General features: G+C 47.7%; 1 protein-coding gene across 1 annotated transcript in view; it reads right to left on the reverse strand.

Annotated features, from left to right (window-relative positions):
* Positions 1-21,993, reverse strand: part of LOC119464708 (uncharacterized) — a 42,995-nt gene that overhangs the window by 12,520 nt on the left and 8,482 nt on the right. The window contains exons 2-3 of the mRNA XM_049655267.1: positions 16,790-16,880; positions 9,608-9,742 (exon numbers count right to left, since the gene is read on the reverse strand). The gene's annotated coding sequence lies outside the window, so the exon portion shown is untranslated. The remainder of the gene's footprint in view (positions 1-9,607; positions 9,743-16,789; positions 16,881-21,993) is intronic.

Below are 21,993 nucleotides of genomic sequence, written 5' to 3' on the forward strand. Positions count from 1 at the left end.
CCTAAAATTTTTCATTCGATCGCTCTTTGTGCTGTCCTTAACTTGTTCTTGAGCTTCTTTGGAACAAATTCTTGCAACGAATCCACTTGGAAGAAGTTCTCAGGACTGAACCGGTTTCGAGATAATAATTTTCAAAGTGTCCGACGAAATGCATGGGCGTTCCAGTTACCTTTTTGACGAAAACACTGCTTTATGCATTGAAGCGCAAAAGTAACTGGAGCGCCCACGCATTTCGTTGGACACTTTGAACATTACTATCTCGAAATTGGTTCAGTCCTGAGAATTCGTCCCAAGTGGATATGCATTGTGAACTCAGCGGCTATAATTCGTAGATTGAAAGATGTGCCGTAAGATAATTATTTAGAAAGTTATTAGCATAATTATGTTAATTACTCAATTAGGCATTTGGATTTTTCGTGAAAGTAATGGCCGCCTCATCGAGTAGTTTAGATCAAGGATTATAATTGTGCTATCTGCCACAGGCAATGTTTTTATATTTGGCACAGCTAAAATGAAACACCCAGTGATCTTCGTGCTTGGGGCTTCAGATTTGTTCTTGTGGCTTTGTTTCTATGTATATATAAGCCGGCGAATTCACAAGCATACAGCATCAAATAAATGCACAAGTAAAGACACCCCTTGCCATAGCGCTAAAATAATGCGATCGTATCGACACTGGTAATAGTGCAATCGCAAAAGCGGTAACATGGAAATGGTTTGAGGAGAGGTTCTTTGTGTAATTTATTTTTTCTTACACAGAAAACAATGTTCGTTTTGTGGAAAAGAAAAAAATTAGCATAGCTTGCACTAGCGGCGCAATGCTCCAGCGGAGCTGATGGGCACCTAGCTAGTCCTGGCTTTTGGGCCAGACTAAGCACTATCAAGTCATCCCCAGCAATTCCTGGAATTTATTGATTATTTATTGATTATCAATTAGCTATTGATTGGCTATCGATTGTCTATCGCAAGGTATTGGCCACGTATTTGGGCTAGGCTAAGCACTACCAAGTCATACCCCGCATTTTCTGGCATTTATTGATCGATAATCAACTAGCTATTGATTGGCTATCACTGGCCTATCGATGACTGACTAAGCTTAAGTAGTCCCAACCATGCTTCGCTAGACTTACCCAGGCTCAGCTTCGCACTGGTGCCAAGATCGGCCCACCACATTTTCGGATTCAGCAGACACATTACGCCTGGCAGAACAGATCCGCTGTTAAAAATGAGAACTTCATCTGTTTTCCTATTTTCTTTGATAAGATATACAGTCATCTTTCTTGCACGTGTCACTTCAGCTTGGCAAAGAATGCATTGAACCATGCAACGCATAACGTTCGCATGTGCTCGAAGGCCTACTTAGGGCCTTCAATGAGAGGGCCTGAGTCTGGCCTGGGCCTGTAGCTTCAAGCCCGAGTCCGGCCCGGGTCCGCGGCTTCAAGCTCGAGCCCGCTGACAAACACTTCGAATGGCCCGGCCCGCGGGCCGGGCCTGTGCAGTGCTCCACTGCCTACCACCCTCTTCCAGTGGCTGACCGCATGGTGCGTGAATCGCTGCCTGCGTTCCCACCGCCAGCGCTACCCGCATCTCGTCATGTGCACGTACGCCACCAGCAGGCGTACCTCAACTTGCCCCGATACCGTCTCGTCGACCACCCGTGCACTACCGCACAGTCCCCGGCCTCCAGCTCTCTCCAAGGGTCTCTTTCGTGCGAGTAAGCGCACAATGTTGTCATCGAGGGTATCGACAACCCCATGACACCGGCCACGTCATCGCCTTTCTCTCCACCAGCGATGCAGGCGACAGTGGTGCCATCGCTGACCCTACGCCGGCTCGTCTGGCGCCAACGACATCGCTCCTGCCATTCTGCCTCCTACCCACAATTCATCGGATTTGTAACCGCTGCCGGCTGAGCGAGCCTCCGAGTCAGAGCGCGAGCCCATCCCTGTGCCGACTCCGCACCTCCAACCCTGTCAGCTGTCGCTGCACCGCGGCACCTACGAGCCAGCGAGAGCAACGCAGCAGCAGCAGCGACCTTCTTTGCCTGCCCTGTGCTCCCCGTCCTCTCCTTCTGCCAACTTGCCATTGGGCCCTTCTAGCGACTACTCTGACAATGTCGGATGTTGGACGTTTTCAACAATCATCGCTCGACGAGGATAGGGCTGAAAAACTTACACCACCATCTCGCGACGTGAGCCGTGATGCTGTCTCGCACCCACCATCTCATCCAGTACTTAGCATCGTGCCCGCATTGGAGCTCGCCTGTCAACATGACTCGGCTGCTCCTGCTCCAGCTCTCCTACATTTTCGCCAACCCGCACCGGTGCAGTAAACGAGCGTCGTCCAAAGACGCCTTCCTGGCCGTCTCGAGCGCCACTCACGTCCACGGCTGTTGACCGTGGTAAGACCGAGACTCTGGCCCGCAGATTCCGGACCATGGGTCGCGCAAGACCTGACAAGCGTGTGCACAAGCCACATCCACCAGAGCTCAAGCATCTGCGAGCGCGTGATGATCGAGCTTGCGGCTTGTCGTACCCACCAATGATTGCGCCCGGTCCCCGTTCGTTCCGCCTGGCCTGCGTGAACTGCTGCAGAGGCGTCTGCTTACATCCTCTCTGTGCCGGTGTGCTGTGCACCGCTCGTCCACAGCGCCACTCGCAGCCTCGTCCACCTGAGGGTTTGCTACCCCCCTTCGCCTCCAACGGACTTACTACTTAGACTGACCCCGGACCCTCTTGAACGTCACTCCTGTCATCGCCATTCCGTCTGGGCGGGGGGCCCTGTGGCGTCCACCAACGCCACAGCATGGCGCGCTATGGTCGGCGCTGCAAATAGAAAACAAAAAGATGCGCAGTGTGTGCACGAGGTGCAAGTTCGGGACATGCAGTGTCGTTCTGAAAGTTACCGACGCTGGTCGTCGCAGCTGCCACTCGGCTTGCCGCCTTCGCCTTCTGAGTAGGGACGACGGCACGGCTCGTACGGCCGCCATCACGTCCTCCTACAGCCTCAATACAGCAGTGTTACACGGTGAGGCATGCACGAAGTATTGCGGTGAAGCATACCAAGAGTGGGAAGGGGCAATTGTCATGGGACACAGTATGTATTTTTTAATTATACATGCGTGGACCCGCAGACTCCTATCACAGTACAAGTACCGATACTCCTAATAAGTGTACTGGCAGGCCTTTAGAGTTCTTTTGCACGTGCCTGTGGCCATTTGAGCCCTTGGGGGCAGTAAAAGGCATGCATGTGTCGAGAACCGAGGGGTCGCAGCGGAGCGCCAGAACAAGAGGACCAGCTCAGCAGGCTTTCAGAACGGACTAGCGCGTGCCGTGCTTGCGCCGCTGGCACGCGCCGCCCAACTTTATTTTTCTTGTCAGTCGCAGCCGGCCCCAAGGCGCCGGCGGAGAACGCTGACCTTAGCGTTCGCGCTTAGCAGCGTCAGTGGGCGCTACAGGGTCCCCCGCCTAGACGGAACGGCGAAATGTACTCGTCGACGAGGCAGAGATGGGGCTGTCTTGGTGTCGAGCATATCGACGGGTGCGCCAGCGACATCCGCGGGGAGCTCTTTGGGAGGCGTTTCGACGTAGGCTGGTTTCAGGCGATCCAGCGAAACGACTTCTTCGCGGCCATTCAATAGGATGGTGGCGGACTTCTGCGTCTTGTGGAGGACACGGTATGGTCCGTCGTAGGAGGGTGTAAGAGGCGCCTTGATAGCGTCTCGTCGGAGGAAGACGTGGGACGAGGACTCAAGGTCCGGGTGCACAAAGATGCTGTGGTCCGATGACCGAGGTGGTACGGGGCGCAGGTGCTGAATGCAGTCCTGTAGGCGTTGGAGGTACTGTAGCGGCTGGGGCGAGGGGGCCGAAGAAACGAACAAGTCTCCAGGAAGCCGCAGGGGTGCACCGTAGACGAGTTCGGCCGCTGAACAGCCAAGGTCGCGACGAAGGACGGCACGTAGGCCGAGAAGCACCATAGGAAGGTGGTCGACCCAGTGTTCTCGATCCAGGCGCGCAGTGATTGCAGCCTTGAGCTGGCGATGGAGCCGCTCAACCATGCCGTTGGCACAGGGATGATATGCAGTGGTACGGCAGTGCTTAGTGCCAAGCAGGCGGTTGAGTGAAGTGAAAAGTGTGCAGTCAAATTGCCGGCCGTGATCAGTTGTCAGGATGCTGGGGCAGCCGAAGCGGGAAACCCATGCTGAAACGAAGGCTTTGGCGACCGTTTCCGCAGTGATGTCCGGAATGGGCACGGCTTCGGGCCAACGGGTGAAGCGGTCAATCATTGTCAGAATGTAGTGACAGTCGTGAGAGTGAGGAAGTGGTCCCACCAAATCAAGATGGACGTGGTCAAAACGGCGGCCAGGGGGCAAGAACGACTGCGTGGGAGTCTTCGTGTGGCGGGTCACTTTGGCGGTCTGGCATGCGAGGCACGAGCGGGCCCACTGGCGAACATCGGTGTTGATGCTTGGCCAGACATACCGCTGTGTAACGAGGCGCTGCGTGGCTCGGACGCTGGGATGGCAGATGTCATGAAGTGATTGGAACACCACACGACGGAAGGCAGTCGGAATGAAGGGGCGAGGTGTAGCCGCTGACATGTCGCACCAGAGGGAGCCAGGCACAAACGGGTGAGGAACGAGTTGTAGACGGAGGGAACGGGGATGATCACGCAGCGCTTGCAGCTCGGTGTCTTCCACCTGCGCACGAGCTAGACCCTCCCAATCCCCAGTCGATGTAGAAGTGCCGAGGGAGGTGATGCGTGAAAGTGTGTCAGCTGCCTCGTTGTCGGTGCCTTTGATGTGCCGGATATATAGGCCAGTTGACGAACTTCACGTGCGACGTACTTGGAAGAGTTTGTACGGAAGACATACACCAGAGGCTTATGATCGGTTAGAATATAAAATGGCTGGCCCTCCAAGAAGTGCCGAAAGTGCTGGATGGTGGAGTAGATGGCCAGCAGCTCGCGGCCAAAAACGCTGTAGCGAGTCTCGGCAGGTTGGAGCTTCCGAGAGAAGAAACCCAGTGGGCGCCACTCGGAGTTGATTTTCTGCTGGAGAACAGCGCCGATGGCCACACTGGAAGCATCCACCATGATGCGGGTTGGCACGTTAGTTCTCGGGTGTACGAGAAGTACCGCATCGGCAACGGCTTGTTTAGCAGCCCTGAAAGCAGCATCAGCTTCGGGAGACCAGGAAATCACAGATGAGGAGCCCTTGGTCGTGCGAAGAAGGTTAGTCAGTGGGTGTAGAAGCTCAGCGCAGTGAGGAATGAAACGTCGGGAGAAATTCACTAGGCCGAGGAACTCACGCAGCTGGCGTAGGGTAGTGGGTGCTGGGAAGTCTTTCACGGCCTGGACGTGAGAGGGCAGCGGACGAATTCCCAGCTCCGAGATGTGGTGGCCCAGAAACTCGAGCTCGGAAGATCCAAATACGCATTTCTGGGGGTTGACAACCAGGCCAAATTGTTGAAGGCGTTGAAAGAGGTCCCGGAGGTGACGCTCATGATCTTGTGGATTGGGACTCGCGACGAGGATGTCGTCGATGTAGGCAAATACAGCCGGGAGGCCGCGCGTTACCTCGGCAATGAATCGTTGGAACGTTTGAGCTGCGTTGCGTAACCCAAAGGGCATGCGCACATACTCAAACAGGCCGAAGGGTGTAGTAATGGCTGTCTTTGGGATATCGGCCGGCTCAACGGGGATTTGGTGATAGGCCTTGACAAGGTCCACCTTACTAAAGATTTTGCATCCCTCCAAATGGCCTGTAAAATCTTGGATGTGTGGAAGGGGGTAGCTATCGTGGACCGTGTGAGCGTTGAGTGCCCGGTAGTCACCGCACGGACGCCAGTCACCCGGTTCTTTCTTGGGCACCAGATGAAGCGGGGAGGCCCAACTGCTGGACGACAGGCGAATAATACCTAGCTGGAGCATGTGCTCGAATTCCCGTTTAGCAATGTCCAGACACTCACCGAAGAGGCGGCGCGGACGGGCTGCGACAGGTGGACCACGTGTGACAATGTGGTGGGTGACGCTGTGCTTGGGAGGCTGATTTAAATTGCAGGGCCTTGTCACCTCAGGGAAGTCTTCGAGGATACGAGCATACGGGCATGTTGGGATCAGCGTGCGGATGCCGGTGGGAGCGACAGCCGACAGAACGCCAGGGATCGAGAGGCGCGTCTTGCTGTCAATCAGGCGATGGCGGCGCATGCTGACGTCAAGGTCGAAATGAGTCAGGAAGTTGGAACCGAGGATAGGCTGATGGACGTCGGCTACGATGAAGACCCACCGGAATGTGCGCCGCAGGCCTAGGTCGAGAGTGAGAGACCGCAGACCATACGTGGCGATGGAAGTAGAGTTGGCCGCGCGGAGTGTAGGTCCAGGTGACTTATAAGCGCGGTCACGCTTGGAGGACGGCAGTACACTGACCTCGGCACCCGTGTCTACAAGGAACCGCAGGCCGGAAATGCGATCCATGACTATGAAAAGGCGGCCGGGTTGTAAGGCGAGGTCACATGCCGCCGTCAGTGATCTCGCGGTGCGTTTCCCGACCATTCGCATGGGGTCTTGCACCGACGGGCGCGGTGCTGGAACGTGCGATGGTACCAGCAGATAGGCGAGCGTCTAGGACTGCGCGAGCGGCGACTGGTCGGGGAAGAGGGACGGCGGCTGGGACATGAGGTAGAGCCGCGCTGGTCATGGGAGGACGTCCGAAGGGCGTCGATGGAAACGGCGAGCTGGTCGATCCGAGACTCTAAGCGGGCTATGAGTGAGGACTGTGGCGTTGAAGAGAGGGCGGCGACTGAAGGAGAAGTCGCGTCGTGGATTCGATCAGCGAGCTGGGCGAGGCGGTCGAGGGTCAAGTCCTCTGTAGCAGCCAAGACAAGGCGGGTGGACTGTGGTAAGCGCTGCAAGAAGAGCTCTCTAAACAGCGCACCGTTCGGGTCGACCTTGCTTGTGCCCAGGAGCTGTCGCATGCTGTTGAGCAGCTGGGAAGGGCGGCGATCTCCAAGGTCCTCGGATGTGAGCAGGTGCTGGAGGCGCGCGCTCTCGGACGCCGTGGTGCGTTCTAAAATACTCTGCTTCAGTTGCTGGTACGGGGCATCACTCAAAGGTGCAGCGATAACGTCTGCCACTTCTTGAGCTACCTCAGGAGACAGGTTGCAAAGTAAGTGGCGAAACCGCAAAATCTCCGAGGTGATGTGTTGCAGATCGAAGATGGCTTCGACCTGGGCGAACCAAACCTGCGGGTTCTTGCAGCAGAACGTGGGCAGGTGGAGCTGTAGAGCTGCGACGTCCCGTGGGCGCAAGGTCGCATTACCACTGTCGAGAACCGAGGGGTCGCAGCGGAGCGCCAGAACAAGAGGACCAGCTCAGCAGGCTTTCAGAACGGACTAGCGCGTGCCGTGCTTGCGCCGCTGGCACGCGCCGCCCAACTTTATTTTTCTCGTCAGTCGCAGCCGGCCCCAAGGCGCCGGCCGAGAACGCTGACCTTAGCGTTCGCGCTTAGCAGCATTGGTGGGCGCTACACATGCATTTTTTCGGACTGCACGGTTTTTTGGGCGTTTTCGCGGGAGTGAAAAATTGGACGTTGACTGTATTTCACATAAAAAATGCATGTAGCAGTGTCGTTCCTATTATGTTAAGATCTGTGAGAACTTAGGGGCTTCTTTGGCAAGCATTGCCACAGTTCTGAAGCATTTCTGAAGCAAGTGATTGCTCTGTTTGGGCCAGTCTCTCTTCAGCGACATTCACACCAGTGATTGACAGGGATCGTGCAATCAACTGTTACTGGCGACCAAGGAGTGACTTACAGCAACCTATGTCCACACTAGCAACTGCAACTTGCCCACTGACACACCAATATGTCTCGTGATAGTGCCATTCACATCTGCTTGCTCTGCCATAACCAATACAGAATAAGTGTCAGCGCATACTGACATCCTGCCCCAGCACTGTGAATTGGTTCAGCAGCTTTGCGAGTCCTGTCACGGAGCTGAGAAATCAAGCAGCAGCCGACTGACCCAAAACAGTAACCTTTATTTTTGTAGTTCGTAGCTCAAGGTTGCGGGATCGAATCCGAGCGACGGCGGCCGCATTTCGAAGGGGGCGAAATGCGAAAACACCAGTCTACTTAGATTTAGGTACTTGTTAAAGAACCCCAGGAGGTCCAAATTTCCGGAGTCCCCCACTACGGCGTGCCTCATAATCAGACTGTGGTTTTGGCACGTAAAACCCCATAATTTAATTTTTTTTTAGTTTGTAGCTCACCAAGTTACTACGACAGCCCACAACTTTCAGGACGTATTACCAGCAAGCTGTAAATCAGGTGGGATGCATTAACAGATTTGACTGCATGAGGTGTTCGATGACAAATTCCAACCATCCAGCCACACTCACACTTGCAAAACTTGCAAAGGTCAGCACTGTTTGCGGATAACAAAGGTTCAGTTGAAAGTTTTGCCTCCTCCGGGCCTACCACTAGCTTTGATATGACCACTGTAGGTACCAATTTCTATGATTCAAAGCAACTGGGTTGAAAAGTGCCTGTTTTCTTCATAAAGTTTCCAGAACTGACAAATTCCCTGAAACTGGAGGTTTTTCTTAATGGTAGAACCCCCGTGTGATTTGTTGTGAAAGCAAACAAAACTTAATTCCGTTCTTTTTTTTCATTGTCCAAAATATTTTGCACTGATGGCTGCCACCTTGTAACAGTCCAAAAGGGCTTACAGTATTGAGAGTAAACAAATAAATCCGAGGACACCTAAGCACTTATGAGTTGTGAATGCGAAAGCATTAATGTCCAATTTAATGCTGCTAAGCGGTCCTTCGTGTTATGGACTCTCACGGGCAAGCAAGTTCGTTTAGATGCTTGGCCAATGCCTCATATGTAGCACAAGGCCGGTGCACTTCGATCCGTGACGTTATGCTACCTTTCCCATCTGCCATAGAATCTAACGGGGATGCTTTCGAGTAAGCTGGAAGCATTTTGAAGTCGCCGCTTTCGTCACGCCGGGCTTAGCAATGGACATTTCAGTCCAACTAGCATGATTTCATGAAGCGGAGTGCACAGGCTTGCTATCTAGGAGGTGCTGGTTTAGCCCAGTAGATAAGACACTCGGCTTCCGAGCATGGCATCGTAGGTTTGAAACTCACTATCGCCAAAGTTTTTTCTTTCGAATTTATTCTGTTTTTATTGCATTAATTACTTTATAGCAATTACCGAGGCAAAGTTAGAACGCAGGCGAGACCTTGTGCAGACAAGGAACGTGTGGATAACACAGGACTCCCAAGACCGAGAGCGAGGGTGACGGGGCATCGCAGCAATGCCCTCACGCAACAACGCAACACCTGGTGCACCAGCAGGTGCTCCCTTTCGCTCGTTTTGCTCCATCAAGGCGGGCACATGACATGCATTGCAGCCAATAGAAATTTAGGTGCCACTTCGATGCTACAGACGCCGGCTTTTTTGCTCAGTGGACAATTTGATGCTTTCACAATAAAAAAAAAGAATATCAAGGTTGCCGCTCCCAAGTGACACCATGCAGACAATGGCTCAATTCAGTTATGGGTGGAGTGCCCAGATCAGAAAAAGAAACCAGGTCCTCACCATCAACTCTGCTGTCAGTCACACAGGTGACATACGTGTGGCTGCTGCGTCTTCACGGCTCCAGGCCAAGTAAGGGATCGGCCAACTTCCAACTCGCCAGAATCTTGTCCAGGCGAGTTTCACGGTGCCACACAACTTTTTTTTCCAAAAGAGCAACAACAGAAAAGCACAAGTTTAAAAAAATGCATGAAAAAAAATTCTGCAGGAATTCACAAGGTGGAGGAAATTTTCTTGAAATGAAGCAATTCTCACCCACTCAATAGTAGCATTAACCTACAAATAAAAATCATATTTTCTCAGAAAAAAGGCATTGCAATTAATGTTCATGCTGGGAAACAGATCGAACCTGCCATCACCATTTTCCCAGGGTAATCACTCAACCAGCTGAACTAACCAGGAGGGTGAAAGCAAATCCATGACCGGTTAGCGCAGTTGGCAGAGCAGCTGCCAAGGAAAGGCGCGGGTGCAGCATTCAATCCAAGCATCAGAATGAATGTTTTAATTTAAAACTACGAAGCTTTCTTTCTGAAGAAACTGTGCATTTCCTTTGTGGCTTCATGCTACTTTTGGATGAACTAATCATGTCCTTCCATGAGATTAATACAAGTGTTTTCACTTTCCTAGCACTGGAAACTTTAGCCCTAACTTACTCACACCAGAATAATTTGCCATGGCTGAAGGCGTGCAGTCATGAGCAGGGAGCATGCTTTGACATAGGACATGCATCAGTGGAGATCAGGCAACTCTTTGAAGGAAACCATCCAGCAGTCAGAAGGAATAAGTAAGCTGAGGAAAGCCTGTGTATGTCACCGTATAAATTAGAATATAAGTCAAGATTTTTTTCATGAAAATAACGAGCTAAGGTCGCCCCTCGTCTCATACCACGGTCTTTAGCCGAATGTGAGTCGTCTGGTAACCTATGGCAATCTTGCTCAAGTTACAGTAAACTAGATTTGCTGGCTGCTCAACGCCAGTTTTGCGTTTCGGAAGTGTGCGGTATTGGAGGGTGCTGACAGGAAAGCTGCTGAAGTGCAACCCACGCAAAATGTTATTTCATAGGTGTAGGGCAGTTCACCCGCAGCTTGAGGACAGACTCGCGGACTTCGTGAGTGCTTGCTGCCAGACACCGTACATACATTTTGCTGCAAAGCCGTGGAGCTCTCGCGAGAAGCTCTGGACTCGAAGCGGCCAGCGACAAATGGTCGTATTCCGAGGACAGTGCTTATGTAGTCTCCTCCGACAACTGGGACTACAGCTCTGACGGTGGGTGAGCGGTGCAGTTTCGAAAATAAATACGTTTCGTAGATTTTTAGTTGTTTTCTTTTTTTCTCTGTTTTTTTCCACCTACACTTAGGGTGTCGACCTGTATTCCCACTCGACCTATAATCCGGTTTATATGGTAGCTTAAAGGGACGCAAAGTGGAGATGCTAAAACTCCCATTGCAGCCTGCCACAAAAAAAGGTGCCAGGATGAACCTTTCTTTTTTTCATCCAGTGGCTGTGGCACTACCAACAAAAGCCATGCCATGCTACTGTGCTTGTGGAGCATGCTGGTCATGTCGAGGGATAACAGGTAGCCTCACAATGAAGACAAGCTGGACAAGGCTTGACAGGATGGTTGATGCATAAATTCAGTAGTGGGAGAGAAAAGTCGTGAAAATCATAATGAAACAAACAGGTGATAGAACAAAAAATAGAAAAAGAAGATTATGGCAGCAATAAAGTATTCAGCTGTAGTAAGAAATGAAAGACAGCGGCAGCGTGACAGATCTCAGTATGACATGGAGGGAGTGGAATACTGTGTGTTGTTCTATGCTGACATGGGAGCAAAGGAAGGCCTACTTGAGCACGAAAGAACTGTATGCTCTCGACAAACCTCCTAAACTGGTGCACAAAAAATATGAAACATGGAAAGTCAGACGGACAAGTAAAAAAACTGGTGATGAGTCAACATGTTGCAGAATGGTAGACATGAAAGTATACTGATGTAAACTCTTCAAGCGAAAGCTTGTGGTAAGGCACAGATTTCGGTGACGTCCGTGTATGCAAAAAGCTATTATCATCAGCATTGGCTCGAGCGTCTTCTTTCGCAGCTGGCTTGTTGGCGCCCCTCAGTTTGCACTCTTGCTCGTGCTCGGCACGCGCTCATGCCAGCGCTCCCGCATTCGTCGTCATGAGGGTGGCTGACGCAAATGCTTTATAATGACTGGTGCATAGTCATTTCGAGATTCCATTAGGTTGGCCATACACGAGCACTTTATGCTTTAGTTGCCACACCAAACGATCAGATAATGAGAATATTTTCCAATTCATGCTGGCAATTCACAGATGCCGGTTCTCTTCGTCGCACGAAAACTGATACAGCCAAAATAGTTCACGACACACACACACCGCGGCTGATGATGCACGTTGCATGTTTGAGCAGCCAAGAGAAATTTCCGCACACTGTAGTTACCGCTGCACCAAAAAGTTACACAGTGGTTCTTCAACGACCTTGCATGAACTGACATCGTACAAAGCATGCAATGGCAAGACATTCATGCCATGCCGCGCTGGCTCGCACAATCCAGAGAGAAGGGAAGGCTCATCATGTGTCGTTTCCTCCTCGCCCAATGAAAAGGTCTATACTCAAGTTTTCTAACACTATGCCCTCTTATTTGAAAGACAAGCTACTCTGCATCTGACGGAACCCGTAAAACAGTTGGTATTAGGTCTGTTTGATTCGCCTGCACAACACGAACCGGTTGATGAGGTGCTGCACCCTCCCATTTGTTTCAGCAGTTCAGCAATGCCACCCTCTGAACGACATCATTCATTTTAAAAGATGCAGAGCTGGTGCATCATTTTATTGCGATAGCAATTATATTGACACTTCCACCGGATTTCTGCCGTCGGCGTCGCCGTCGTCGTCGCCGTGAGGTTCCGTATAGATAAAATCTTAGCCGCGCGCCGTATGCCCGAGCGGAAGCATGCGGGGACGCACACTGTCACGGAGAGCGAACGCACTCAATCTTCCACGCGCAAGCTAGGAAGCGAGCGCCGGAGGGAGCGGAGGGGGGGCGCATTTCTACTCTGCCAACAACCGCGCTCGTCGCTCGCTCACACCGTCTTTTATCTCCACACGGCTCTGACCATTAGGTGCATTCGTCGCTCAGTTTCCGTTGAAGCGATAGACCGCACGTACCTTCGCCCGCTGCGGCGTATGCTTGCTGCCAGCGTTTTGACAGTCGTTGTCTGCAGTCATTCAGTGTGATCTATTCATGTTTGTGCGCACTCACACCACAGTTAGTAATAGTCGGGCCACATTTTCCAACGCACGCTACACATGTAATACTGCCCGGATCGGCAGTGCAGCGCTACAGGTGTGTCCCTTCGCACGCGCTGCCCACGGGCAGCGCTTGTCATCAACACCACTGTTTCACACGCGCCTTCTCGTGGTCATCGAGTTTCTCTTCATGTCGGTCTACTTACGCCGCAGCACACCTGCTTACTTAATCAGCTCATGTTTACTACAATTCATATTGCTACCAAAGCCGCTCACCTTACTTCGTAGGACATTGCTGTGTTGCTATCGCATTCATTGCTTCACCCTTAGGGCGAAACTGTAACATTTTTTTCTGCACCCTCCCTATTGATGGTGCCCGCTTGGTGCACACGTACAGGTGTGAAGCAGCAGCACAGCTGATGATGCAGCACATGAATGTAAGCACCGCTAAAACCCCACTTGCTACTGTGTCTAAGCAATGTTGGGTGTGTTTACACCTCAGAAGCCGACCATACCTGCGGTTCGGTACCTCTTAAACTAATGTGTACGGTGCACATAACATAAAGCCTGCGGCGTGCCCGCACCTATTCATTTCAAGCGTTGCATTGTGCCCTCACCGTTGAAGTCAAGCTGCACAATTTCTGAACTTATCGTGCGCCCCGTGAACTGGTTCACAGTAGTGCAGGCGAATTGAGCAGACCAATTTTAGAGACGATTACTGCAACTTGTACAAGTAGCCAGCCGAGTTTCTCTCTTCGGCCTCACTGAAAACACCAATGTACAGAAAGTAGTTTTCCAAGTGTTAGGTGGTGACACACCAACATGCTTTTGTTGGGAAACTACACCCAACAATCAGGATCTCGCCTTCTTTTCCTTAAAGGCTTGCTCACGAGGCCTCACTGGAAATTTCAGTTGTACACTGAAATTTGTGACGCTCTGCCTAGAGCATTTTATGACAAGCACTATTCAGTTTGGTCCCTTAATGAAAAATATAATAGTTACAATGCCATGTCGCTATGCTGCCAGGAGGCAAACTTCACTGTCAGCATTAAAACTCTCCTGTGCCTCAACTAGTGTTTGCAAGCGAAATTCCTTCTGTGCCTTATTCCATACCAGAGCTGAGGGACTTGTCATGAGCGCCACCTCCTTTTTCTTGCTGTGTGGCACCCTTCCAGACAGTTCTGCACATTCTGCATTACACGATTTACCAAAGTCACATGCCACAATTGGAGAAATTGCAGGCAGTGCATCTGATGCGGAGGCATTTATTTGTGTGAGCTTGATTATCCGACAAAAAGCGGAGCTACTTCGAGAGGACGAGCACCAGGGCTTTTGTTTAAAATTTCAGCTTTTTTTGCATCATGCAGCGGGTTTAATATGTTGCATACAAAATCGACAGTGTGCGATCTACACAACGCACTTGTCTATTTGCAATTCCCAAACATGCTGAGGGGCCTTTTGAGTGTCTAATTCCAATTTATCAGAAGTGGTTAAAAAATGGAAGCCTCCGACTGGAACCAGTGTTTCGACAAGTCACTTTGTCAAAACGTTTGCCCAAGCTGGAGGCTTCCCTTCCTCGACCATTGCTGATTATTTCAAGCCTCGCATCTCCTTCTGAACATCTTTCTCGTTTTTATTCCAATGTAGAAGCACAAGAATAGAATGTCACAAAATTGCAACAACTCCCTTGAAAAGGGTAAAGGTTACATGATGCATGCATAAAACAGATAGTGGAATAAGAAGTCAGACATGGAGAGAAGTGCGTGAGCACAGATGTAGCAGGACGGTCATGCGCCTAGCACAAAATCTACATGCAATGCGAGGATTCTTATGACGAGCAAGATAACTGTATAAGATGACACATTTTTAAAAACCTTATAGTTTCATAAAAGATTTGTTCTTCAGACAACAAAACAAACAAACAATAAAATATATGCACCATTGCATAACTCAAAGTTCTAGTACCTGCAGCAAAAGATCAGAAATGGCACATATATGTATACATACATTTAACATAATGTGTATGTTGGTAATTTGATGTTACAATGCATAAAATGTTTGTACCATGCTGTAACAAGGTGAGGTAACACATTTTCGCAAGACTGCTCAGTTAATACTTATGATGAGATGAACGAGACCTTTTTTCTTGTATTTGCCTGGGCATTGGGCGCATGCATGAGTTGTGAGAGAGACATCTAGGACTTTCACTTCTCGAAATCTGCCTTTCCCTAGGTACTGCCGAGGACATGCTTTGCTATGTTTTTCCCTAGCTGAGCTGCATTGTGCAACAGCGGATAAATACTCAGATACGAGCTCACTCTCCGTTCATGTTTCATGGTGTCGTGCCAAAGCTCTGCATTCATGACTGCAAGGTTTTCGGTTCAAATTGTGTGTTCATCTTTTCTTTTTTTTCTAACTATTTCTGCTTTTTTACATCATTTCCCCCTTTGCCTTCTGCAGCAGAATTTTTTTTTTCATATGTTTAACCAAAGGGACTGACACATAGGGTCCCTGCCGAGGAGAGCAAAGCGACTTGGCGCGGTGGGGGAGGGGCGTCTTAAGTAGATGCCGCTTTAGCGGCTCCAGACCAATAAATAATGACATGTTGTTAGCATGATTTCGTGTTATTGCAAAATATCCATTTGTAATTTATATGGCTGGGCAGAGCATACGCAGAGTGGGCCCATAAGGCCTGTACTGTCAAGATCACCTCCTGGCGCTGGCAACTCTGGCAATGACAGGGCCGCTTAGGGCACTCTGCAAAGTGGCAAACCTTATGTTACGAGTGCCCCAGAGACACGGGCCACCACTGATGAAAAACAACTGCCACTTGGCTATTAAGGACTTTGTATCGCCCGCGATGAGCCTGTTTGGATGGAAGTTTACGTGGCAGTTTAACGGAGCAAAGAATGTCGTCCTTCGTAGTGCCTACGTTATTGCACATTAGAAGCAAGAGTCTCCACCAAGAAGTCTCCAGATCTCTCTCTGAGGACTTTCTGGCTCTGGCAAATATGAGAAACAAGCTCTCGTATGAGATAGTACAGTGCTAACAAGATGCACCCACGCAAACGAAAATTGCCCGCTCTTTTGCACTCACCAGCAGAGGATATTAAATAAAAGACTTCATGTGCACTCATCGCATACAACACATAAGCAAATATTTGTGTCACTCTGGTCATATACAAACATCTGTTGGAACTTGTGATTACCCTGCATGTTTAAAAATCACACCTGACCAAAAGTGTATATACACAATTTACCTCTTAACCTTTTGCAGTCATAAGGGTTTGCCCCCCTTCCGGTCATTATGGTCAGGAACTATTTCACATGCCTTGAACGCATTGCACAAGGTGCTCTCAAGTGAAGAAAACACATAGTAGAGAAATATTTCAGAAAAATTTTCTTTCCTAACACCTTGTAGAGTGTACACAGTTTCCAGCTAGCATCCCATACTGAGTAATCATCACATGAACTATTTTCCTTAAGTTCGGCATCACTTCTTCAATGCTCTCATTTGCGAAAATTTGCCGGTCGACCGAAGGTGAGATGTATTCTTTGTTAGAACTAAAATTATCTTGAGATTCACGAAGATCATGAGAGTACTTTCCATTAAAAGCACGGTGATAAATTAATCTCATCCTCGATGCTCTAATCCACAAAAAAAGCGCTGACAAAGTTCAAAGTTAACTCCTTAAAGTGTGTCACTTAAAAGTTATGTCCTCATATTCAGATGCTGCAAAGGGCAATTATCAGTAGCTGGAAAAGTTTCAAAAATGTGCCACAACGCACAAAGAAAAAATACAGTGCACGCAAGCATGTGCTCATCATGCATTTCCTGATACCTGACTGCGAAGGATTAGCAACAAATGTTTGTTGCACTAGCTTTCCAAAACTAACGAAAGATATAAAGTACTAACGATGCAGGTGGAACTTCGCAGGCCAACACCAAATACTCAATGGTGCTCGAAGGTTCACCCATGGACGCCGTGAGCAGATCTGCTTGAGTCACTGTGAAAAAAGTAGCAAAGTGAATGTGCACTGCGTGATGCTGTTTGGCCACCCAGAGCACAATTTAGTTCACTGCAAGCAATTGGCCAATTGAGGCACAGTTACCACTGGAAGTTTTCCCTTTTGAAGGAATACTGACAGAAAATTTGTCTCTCGTCTTTATTGCTTTATTGGATAGCCGTAACACAGTAATTACTATGGAACCTGAATTCTCCGAAAAAGCAACAAATAATTTTGCCACCTTTTATAATGAGACCATTTCAAAATGCGCCCCAAGAGCTGCACAGCTTCAGATGTGAAAACATAAATGTTCTCAAAACTTGGTGGTTAAGCCTTTGTTTCCTTTCAAATGCAATTAATAATTCTTTACTGATAAACAATAACCACACCCAAACATACATTGTCAAAAACAGACATCATGAACTGGTTAGGAAACTTCAGGCCAATGCCGCCACCCATTCTTTATTTTATTGCGACAGCAGTTAAAAACTCACAATTGAGTTTGCTGTGTCTGCCTGTCCATCTTTTCCATTATGCCTTTGCCATCGTCACCGTTAAGTTGTTACCAATGCCAACTCCTCATCGTTAGCTGCACCCTTGCCACATGGCGAAGAAAAGCAAAACATTGCCAGCACTCGCCACTGCAGACCAAATCCATGTGGCAATCTGGAGTTGGGACCCCCACGTGGACATTGAGGCACTGCCAGAATGTGGATTCTGCTACAACAGCAGACATTGTTTTTATTTCAGTTTAACAAGCAAAATTATGCAACATAAATCTAGCACAGCTTCACAAACACTCGCATGTGCCATTGTTGATGAAAAGTTTAACATTGTTATCGATGCGTTTTCGTGACTTTAACAGCTAACTGACAAGTAAGTCCTTGTTTATAAACAAGAACTACCCAAAATATTAGAAACGAGATCAATTGATACATCCATATAAAAAAAGAGCGAAAAAGAGGGAGTGATGCGGTCCTCTGGGTCAATGAACATGATAACAGCTTTCAATGAAAACATGGACATCACAGAAAACAATTTAGGTCAGAACCATATGACAAAAATTTATAGATCAACATCTAATAAATTTGAGAAAGCAACTCCTTGTGTTTCTGCATGCTGGCTAGGCTTTCTATTGTGTACCAGACAACCATTAAATACAGATAAATTTTATCACTTATGAGGCTGTGAAGAGACACTTTCAAAGAATCCTGGGATACATTGCCCTAACTTACAAATCAACTGTTACAAGTAATAGCATCTTCTACTTGGTTCATCCAATTCTAACCCACATCTAGGCACTGATATCATCATCCTTATTGTTTGGCACACAGTTCTCACCACAAGCTTTCATTTTTTTTAAATAAACATTACTTTGACCAAATGCATCAGAAATGTCACACCACAAGTTGCATCACTTTTTAGTGCCACTCAAAACGGAGCATGTACATGTGCCACATGAAACGTTTCATGTTCCTCAGGCCTCTTGCAACTGCACTCTTTCATCCTTCTTTGTGGATGTTCCAAAACATTTCTATTAACTTTGTGAGAGAGCACATAGTTATTATTGCTTTGCAGAGTTCCTCAAATCCAACCAGTGTTAAGATTAATGAGAAAATTGTAGTGAAATGCGTTTTTCACCTTGCAAGGACATGCTATTCACAGTGTCAATCATGTTGGTATCGTGGCTGAGTGGTCGAGACAATGCTATATTTCAAGCTACAGGGCCAAAGTTCATAGAAAATTATTTCTTTTTGTATTCAACAACCAATGGGTTCTCTTAGATGGTCATGTAACCAGCTTGCCATAAAAAATGTCTCAATTACTCCAAATGAAGTAACAAGCAGAATTAGAAGCCCTATAACAAGACCTCTAAATCTATGTCTGTGGAGAAAAAGTCTAAACCAACAAAATGTTTGGCTTTCAATTCAGCTTCTGTAAGAGGCCAAGATCTCACATACTTGCCTCACAATATAAAATAAATCGCAATGCCTAAGGTATACTCGACGCTATACAGCGCAGCTTAGGCTACGCTGAAGAGGAAAGTTCAAACGCCATCTGCCTCACCATGTCTCGAACTACACAAACTGAACTAACTATTCGCTTTGTGAGTACATAAAAGAGAACCTCACATACCCGCCTCATAGAGAAGACACCACAAGCCTCAAATGAATTCACTTGATTTTTGACCTCCACAGGGGAATAATGATATCTTCAATAAGCCTCATACTGCTAATGAATGAGGCTTTGGCTTCTTTCTAGCTGCAGCCATACGGTCCAAAAGGCATATTTCACTAAAAAATTTGGGCCGAGCAGCCTGTCAGTTCGCCAAACAGATTCGTGATGTGTGTTCCTCAAGAAACAAGCAGCAGTAAATTGCACAAGTGAGCTGAATGTGTAGCATGGAACAATGAATAAACATTCGCACAATCCTTTGCATATTCTGTAAATAGCTGTAAGCCTCAATTAGCTTTACTTCAAATTACTGCCACTTGGAACTAACCAGTGAAGAACAGCCTACTTTTGAGAAGCAGCTAAAGGAACAAGTGGTGCTGGTTGAATCTAAACTGCACTGTCAGGTCCTCGTGTTACTGCCGAGCATTTCTGTGAGGAAATGAAAAATTACATATACCATGAGCTACTCATCATAAGCAAACACGTTTTACTGGGTTAAAATCAAAGTAAATGCAGCAGTCATATGTAGCAGGCATAGCGACATGCTCGTTGCACCACTGCAGGTATGGTATCCTAACTAGATTCTTATGTGCTATGTTTATGCGTTTATTCTTTTATTATTCACATGCTATTTATGCTTTTTTATTAGTCCCTCAATCTGCAAAATCTAGCTCCGCGCATGAAAAACACGCAAAGGGCTGGTCTGAGCTACTTCGGCTGGCACTGCAGTGTTGCCCTAGAGAAATAAATTGTCGTCTAGGAAATAAGCTCTTTGAATAAGTGTGCGCGGAAGAAGACATCTTAAAATTTATTTGAGATGACCGTCATAAGTATACAAGCACAGGGAACAACAGCGAACAAATGGAAACACTGCAGAAGGCGCCCGGACAGCGCCCGAATGGCAGCAGACAGGCGTGAGTCCATGCCCTGACGTTGCCGCTCCCGGCCCTGTAGGTAGTTCTCGGGGCTAATAGCTGACATACATGCAACACAGATTACATAAAAAAAGTAGACAGTGTCTTCTCCAATTTCCTTGTTTGCAACAGTTGTTCTGCTTCGAAATCCTTAATGATGGACATTGACCATCTAGCCCAGCCTTCAACCTTGGGGCAATGAATGACAAAATCATTTACATCAGCGAAATACTGCACATTTTTCATCTTAGGTTAGTACTATTTTGGAAAGTGGCATCAACATATTCATGATTATTGTTAGTCACACCAAAAGTATCGTATTATTAGAGCTGGCTACACTTTTGTAGGATAGAAAGTCACAAATAGCCTGATAAGGGTGCAATCTATACCTACCTGCAATTAATGGCGTAATGCCCACAGCACTCCATCACCCCCATAGATTTAAGGTGCATACAGGAGCGGTGTCAACCACTTGTGTTAGTGTGCAACCTTCCAATTAAAATGCAGTGAACATGATATGCCTAAATGGATACTAAAGGAACATATTAATTGGAGTTTGGTTGATGGTTTAGGCTTCTGTAATTAATTTGTCATTTGTAGTGAAAAAAGAGCTTTTGTAAGCAAAAGAATAACAAAAATAAAAAATCAGAGTAGAGCCACCTATTTTGTACTGTAATATCTAACACGCTGTCACCACTGCATGATTCAGAGTGCTGCAGAGAGGGAGGTCACGTGGAATTAAGTTAACTTCTCAATTTTGGCAATTCAAATAAAAGAAGAGCAACAAGGCGTTAAGTGGCAATTTTCTATGCCAACAAATATATTGATACAAAATAAATTATGAGACAAATAATCGATTAAACTACCCATAATTTTTCTTTTGTATCCTTTACACCAATGGTGTAAGTACAGCTCATAAATATAGCTGAGCTCATATTGCACCACCAACCCCCCCCCCCCCCATCAGTTAGAAAACCTACAATTATAAATGATAAACCAAACAAGCAGTTGTACATGCAACGACCAAGTTGCAGTGTTCTAGTGTGACTTGTTCGGCATTAAGGCATCACAGTAGACAGAGAGAAAAACAGCCATATGAATCAAGCATCCCATCCGAGTATGATACTGTATTGAGATAAATATGCGGTACAGTTGAACACAGGTGCAGTAATATGGATAACAGGTAGCCAGTGGCACACTACAGTAAATGTGTTCCATGGGATGGGGAACATGGTCAAGGACAACACTGAATTCATTTATTGAGAATATATCAATATTTCTGGATATAGCAAGTCTTTTACCTCTCTGTGCTGCAGTCAACGTAATTAAGTGGAGATCATCATGGTGTCTTTTGCACAGGGATGTGCATATTTCATTTCAAATCTTCTAAAAAATGTTTTGTACTTGCCACTACACTGTTCTTGCTCAAGTTTCGCAGAAAAATCACATTTTGAGTTCTACGCCGTTCAATGTAAAACTTGGCACTTTCCCAGTTATTAAGAACAAAATGTGAAGTTTCCTTAGTTTATAAGGATGTAAGCTGCTATGAAGGTGGTGATAGCATAAACTTGTGCCGCTGTCTTTCAGCAGCTGTAGAAGCCAGCGATTCAGGGAGGGTTGCCACATGCTGCCCGCTCCCCTAAAACATCCTGCTACCTTCTCTGAATGGCTGCTTTCTGCAGCTGCCAGCAGGCAGTGACACAAGTTTATGCTTGCACCGTTTTGCGGCAGCTTGCATCCCCATAAACGAAGGCGACTTTGCAATTTGCTTTCTTAAAAATCAGGCAAGTGATTGTGCCAAGTGTTACAGTGGACAACGTAGACCTAAAAAATGTGAACTTTGCACTAAATTTGAGCAAGAACAGTGCAGTGATACGTGCAATAATCATCTTTTTTCTAAGATCTTAAGCGGTGTCTGCACATCCCTGTATGTAGATGTCAAAACTAAATTATCAGGCAAGAGTTGCAGCTAGAGAGAGATATTGCTTGTAATTCACAATTTCAATTTGGGCAGCTATGGTGTG

This window comes from Dermacentor silvarum, chromosome 9 (assembly GCF_013339745.2).
Source record: "Dermacentor silvarum isolate Dsil-2018 chromosome 9, BIME_Dsil_1.4, whole genome shotgun sequence".
NCBI lineage: Eukaryota > Metazoa > Arthropoda > Arachnida > Ixodida > Ixodidae > Dermacentor > Dermacentor silvarum.